Source organism: Meles meles, chromosome 12 (genome assembly GCF_922984935.1).
Source record: "Meles meles chromosome 12, mMelMel3.1 paternal haplotype, whole genome shotgun sequence".
Classification (NCBI taxonomy): Eukaryota; Metazoa; Chordata; class Mammalia; order Carnivora; family Mustelidae; genus Meles; species Meles meles.
The window spans coordinates 88,912,113-88,918,153 of NC_060077.1; positions in this window are offsets into that span (position 1 = coordinate 88,912,113).

The following is a 6,041-nucleotide window of genomic DNA, read 5'->3' on the forward strand; positions in this document are numbered from 1 at the left end:
CGAGCCCCGCATCGGGCTCTCTGCTCTGCGAGGAGCCTGCTTCTTCCTCTCTCTCTGCCTGCCTCTCTGCCTACTTGTGATCTCTGTCAGTCAAATAAATAAATAAAATCTTTAGAAAAAAAGATGGGTAGGTTTCGGGGATCTCCTGTACAGCACGGCGACTTTAGTTCACACCACTGCACTGTGCACTTGAAATCTGCTTACAGAGGGGATCTTGAGCCTTCTTCCCACACACATGTGGTTGTGGTCACCTTTTCCCGCTTAGTATGTGTATTAAACCATCATGTGGCCCGTCGTAAATATAGGCAACTTTTATCTGTCAGGTGCACCCAATAACGCTGGGGAAGAAAGAGAGGTGTGACTTACTCTACGAACTGGCAATAGATGTACCTTTTTGGCAACCACAGGGGTACTGAGAAAGCAGGGGAGATTTTGGCCATTGAGAGCTCCCAGCACCGTGCGGGGATCGCCCTCCTTTAGCCTGGCCCATCTCTGCTGAGAGCATCTCCTGGGATCCTGGCTGAGGTTTCCTGGCCAGTGCAACACAGCGCCCCCTCCCTTTCCCCTCGTCCTGCTCCCAGCCTTCCTTCCCCACTCGCTCCTGCCAGCTGCCCCCCAGTAACCACCCAAAGCTCTGTCTCACACCCTATTTCCCAGGAAAAGCCACCTATTCGGTGTTTAGGCTGCTTCCACGTTCTTGCAGCTCGAAACTTTGCTGCGATGAATAGCCTTGTTCAAATATTTGTCTTCCTCACTTACTGATTTACAGTATGTTTTCAGAAGAAACATTTTGTTGGTAAGAAAGAATGAACATTTTGAAGGCTTCCACTACCAGATGGCAAACTGACTCCAGAAGGGTTGGAGAAGTTGCAGTTCTGCTGCGGTGTGAGATGGGGCCCGTACCCGCCCCCTCTTGTCACCACGGGGGAGTCACTGGTTTCTTGGTTGGGTTTTAATTATGATTTATTTAATGGGGAGAAAAAACTTTGTCATTGCTTTGTATTTACAGTGCATTGATCGCTAGTAACATTCAACACGTTTTCATATATCTACAGAATTTGTGTTTCCTCTTTATTAAGTTTCTGTTATGGTCCTATGCAAATTTTTCTTTTGAGGGTTATAAATCAATAAAATGAAATCCTAATCGTGTTTATTCGGACTGTTTTTGATCTTCTATAATATTGTTATTCCTGATCTATAGTTTTACTATGTTAATTTTTTTTAAATTTTATTTATTTCTTTACTGAAAGAGAGAGAGGGTGGTGGGGGCAGAGAGAGAGGGAGGGAGAGGTAAATCTCAGGCAGACTCAACTGAGCACAGAGCCCAATGTGGGACTTGATCTCAAGACCCTGAAACCATGACCTGAGCCAAAATCAAGAGTCAAACCCTTAACCAAATGAGCCACCCAGGCACTGCAGTATGTAATTTTTTTTGTGTTTGTTTTAACATAGAGAGATATTTCTATTTTGGTTGTTAAATCTGTCAAATGTTTCAGTCTCTTTTTTCTGAATAAATGTTGCACTTATAAGTTATGCTTATAAAGTCTTTCTCTACGCCTTGAGTGTGCAAACACTCACTTCAATGTTTTCCTGGTGCTTTTTTATTTTACAAATGTTTTAAACCATCTAGAATTTATTTTACCAGCAGAAAGACAAGACAAACCAGTGGCCTGGGCTGTACTGGGCTTCCTGATTGTTCTGCTTGTGTCTGGGTTTATTGTGTTCCCCAGAAGAGTACGTTCGAGTCTTTACTCCCTATACCCGGGAATGTGACTTGACTTAGAAATAGGGCCTTTGCAGATGCCGTCAAGTTCAATGAGGTCCTACTGGACTAAGGTGAGCCCTAATCCAATGAATGGTGTCCTTACAGAAATAAGAGGGAAATTTGGAAATAAGAGGAGCAGAGATTGGAACGATGAGTCTATGACCCAAGGAATCCCAAGAACCGCAGAGCCCAGGAGAAAGGCAGATAAGAACAGATTCTCCCTCAGAGCCACCAAAAGGGACCAGCCCTGCCAACACCTTGATTTTGGACTCCTCGCCTCCAGACACATGAGTGGAAAAGTTTCTGTTGTTCTAGCTTCCCAGGGCATAGTAATTTATTAAGGCAGCTCGTGGTTTTAAAAATGTGTGAAATGGTTGCCATCAACTAAATACTAGGACATTTCATAGAAAAAAACAGGTATATCTTAAAAAGCAGCCAAACTCTGAGCCCTCACGTTGGTGTGGTCTTGGCTGGACCTCCGACTTGTTTTCTTGGCACAAACAGGACTGCGTGTGGGTGGGAAGCTATCTTTTTTGGCTGTAAAAACTGTTTTCTTTTTCCTTTCTTTTTTTTTTTAATATTTTATTTATTTATTTGACAGAGAGAGGTCACAAGTAGGCAGAGAGGCAGGCAGAGAGAGAGGGAGAAACAGGCTCCCTACTGAGCAGAGAGCCCGATGCGGGGCTCGATCCCAGGATCCTGAGATCATGACCTGAGCCGAAGGCAGAGGCTTAAACCACTGAGCCACCCAGGCGCCCCTCTTTTTCCTTTCTTAATGGTAAACTTGCCCCAACATCATTTACTAAGTAATGCCATAGGAAGTGCTGCTTTTATCCCTACTGTATGCTCCTGGGGCACGTGAGTCTATTTTGGGGTTTTCTATTCTGACCCTCTAATCTTTCTAAATAGCCATTCACCAGCACTGCACAGTTGGGCTTATGACAGTTGAAAAATATAAATGTTCCATCTCATTGGGCAACCTTTGCTTCCTTTAGTACTAAAGTTCCATCAATTAAGGTAAGTGAATTCAGTAGCAGTAAATGCAGACGCTGCCAGAAAGACTTACGGTGACGGCCACCACTTACATCGGTCTTCCCACTGGAAATGGAAGCCATTCGTTTTCTGGCTACGGATTGGCTTCCCACTGCCCATGTCTTTTCTATGAAAAAAACAATTTGAGCAAAGAGTCACCTCATTATCATTGCAGCTATAAATATCATTTGTTGTCTGAAGAAATACGTGGCATTAAAATATGTGGGATATTTGTCAGTTTTGTAAACTTCATTAAATGTGTGTGAATATCCTTTTTCTGGTGGCAAAGGGTCACCCTCCTGAATTCTGAATTCTGTATGCACAAAATTTGAATTAATAGAAAAAGGAAGACCTAAGGAAATCGTGTCTGTAGAATACTTAAAGGTGTGCTTAAAATGCTTAATGGTAGTGTGCAGAAAGGCCTTCTACTTAATTTTTAAAAATTGAGAACTTTTTAATTTGAAATAATCACAGATTCCCCGGAAGTTGCAAAGGAATGTCTGGGGAGGTCCAGTGCCGCTGTCCCAGCGTGAGCACTTTATGGAACAAGAGTGCGGGGTCTGCCCCATTGCTGTGGCACCATCCATAGACGTCTCCCGAGTTCACCATTAGATATGCACTTCTTTGTTGTGTCCCCATGCAGTCTGACCGCACCGTGCAGCGTGGCCTTGCAGAAGCACCACCACAACCACGATACCACGCTGTGTGGTCACCACGGGCTCCAGCCTGTTACCCCGATAGCCACACCGTCCTCTCTCCCGTCCCCAACACCTGACAACAGCTAACCTGCTCTCTTCCGCAATTCCGTAGTTCGGAGAATGTTACACAGATGGAATCATGGAGTAAGTAACCTTCGGGAACGGGCTCGTCCCCCCAGCATTGTTCCCTGGAGACTTGTCCAGGAAATGCTCGTTCCTTTCCTATTCCTCGGTGGTCTTCCGTGGTGCGGGTGGACCTGTGTGGGATCATGCACCCGATTGCTGGACGTCTGGGTGGTCTCCAGTCTGGCCCATGATGAACGCAGCGATGCACGGTCGTATGCAAGTTCCCGTGTGACGAGGTCTTCATTTCTTGGGGCTAAAACCTCCAGGTTGGGGTTGCTTGGTCAGAACATATTTATTTTGGAAAAGAACTGCCAAGCTCTTCTCCAAAAGGGATTCCAGAAAAGCCATTTATATAGACTAATCCTGTGCTTATGTTTTTCATCCCTTAAAACATCAATTGTTCCTGGGGCACCTGGGTGGCTCAGTGGGTTAAAGCCTCTGCCTTCGGCTCGGGTCATGATCCCAGGGTCCTGGGATCGAGCCCCACATCAGGCTCTCTGCTCCGCAGGGAGCCTGCTTCCTCCTCTCTCTCTGCCTGCCTCTCTGCCTAGTTGTGATTTCTCTCTGTCAAATAAATAAAATATTTAAAAAAAAAAAACAAAAAAAAAACCATCAATTGTTCCTGGCTTAAGAAATAATTTGTGTCTAAGCTGTCGCATGCGTACAACTTTGACAACCTTCTGTTATTTGTAACTTCCTTGCAGTTCTATCTTCAGTTTTTAAAAAAGATTTTATTTATTTATTTGACACACAGAGATCACAAGTAGGCAGAGAGGCAGGCAGAGAGAGGAGGAGGAAGCAGGCTCCCTGCTGAGCAGAGAGCCCGATGCAGGGCTTGATCCCAGGGTCCTGGGATCATGACCTGAGCCGAAGGCAGTGACTTAAGCCACTGAGCCACCCAGGGGCCTTTCTATCTTCATTTTTAACAAAAGGTTTTGTTTATGTATTTGAGAAGGAGAGAGAAAGAGCACAGGAGCACAGGGAAGGGTAGAGGGAGAAGCAGACTCCCTGACGCAAGGCTCGGTCCCAGGACCCGGGGATCACGACCTGAGCCAAAGGCAGATGCTCAACTGACTGAACCATCCAGATGCCCCTCTTCAGTTTTTATTCCTCTGTTTATGGTTTTTAGCATTCATTCACTTGGTTGTCTGTGCATTCATCTTTATTTTTTTAAAGATTTTTATTTATTTATTTAACAGACAGCATAAGCAGAGGGAGCAGCGGGCAGGGGGAGAAGCAGGCTCCCCGCTGAGCAAGGAGCCCGATGTGGGACTCGATCCCAGGACGCTGGGATCATGACCTGAGCTGAAAGTAGCCGCTAACCAACTGAGCCCCCGGGGCGCCCCTGAGCACTCATCTTCAGTCACTCCTCCTCACCTTGAGAACCCGGTGCCCTAGAACAGAACCGGAGGCGAAGATTCTCATGTAAACGGGTTTGGCTACATAGAGCGCCTCTGAACATGCGTAGGCAAGTGTTGGACGGATGTCTGCTCTCTTCTCTCTTGGGTAAGTAGCCAGAAGCGGAACTGCTGGGTCAGAAGTTAAGAGTATGATTAACTTTCTAAGAATATCGAATGGATTTCCAGAGTAGCCGCACCACTTGGCACTGTCACGGATGATGTGGGGGCCTCTCGTCGCTCTGCCTGCTCAGCAGCACGCGGCTCCCCACCCCTCCCTCCAGCAGACGGGCACAGGCACCTCGCTGTGCTTGTCACCGCATCTCTCTCACGGCTGATGACGCGTGCGTTTTTAAATGTCCTTGTTTCCATCCGATAACCTCTCTGGTGAACTGCCTCAGTTTCTGTTCATTTCTGAGTTATATTCTTGCTGTTGCGTTTTGAGGATTCGCTATCTGTGTCTTTGCATATGTGGTTTGCAAACATTTTCTTCAAGTTCTATGCCTTGTCTTTTCATCCTCTTGACAGTATTTTCACGGGGCAAGTTTTTACTTTTGATGAAGTCCCAATTTATCAGTTTTTGTTTGTTTGTTTGTTTTTTGCTGGATTGTTTTTGGAGTCTTATCTAAGAATTCTTGGCTAACCCCAATCACAAAGATTATCTATGCTTCCTTCTAAAAGTTTAAAGCTTTGCTTTTCGCACTTAAATCTGTGTTTCATTTTGCATCCCTTGGACATGACGTTGAGGTTGTCGTTCATTTTATTTTTCTTTTTTGCTTATGGGAGGCCAATTGTACCAACATCATAGTGCGAAAGACTTCCCCTTATGCATCGCGTTGCCTTGCCAAGAATTGATTGACTGTGTCTGTATGGGTCTATTTCTGGACTCTTTATTCTGTTAACTTTTAAAGCGTAACCACTGGAAAATTTAAAGTAAGATATGCGGCCCTCATTTCGTTTCTGTTGGCCAGCATTGCTGGAAGCGTGAGTGACAGCCAGAGGGCTGGCCTTCAGAATGTTCCA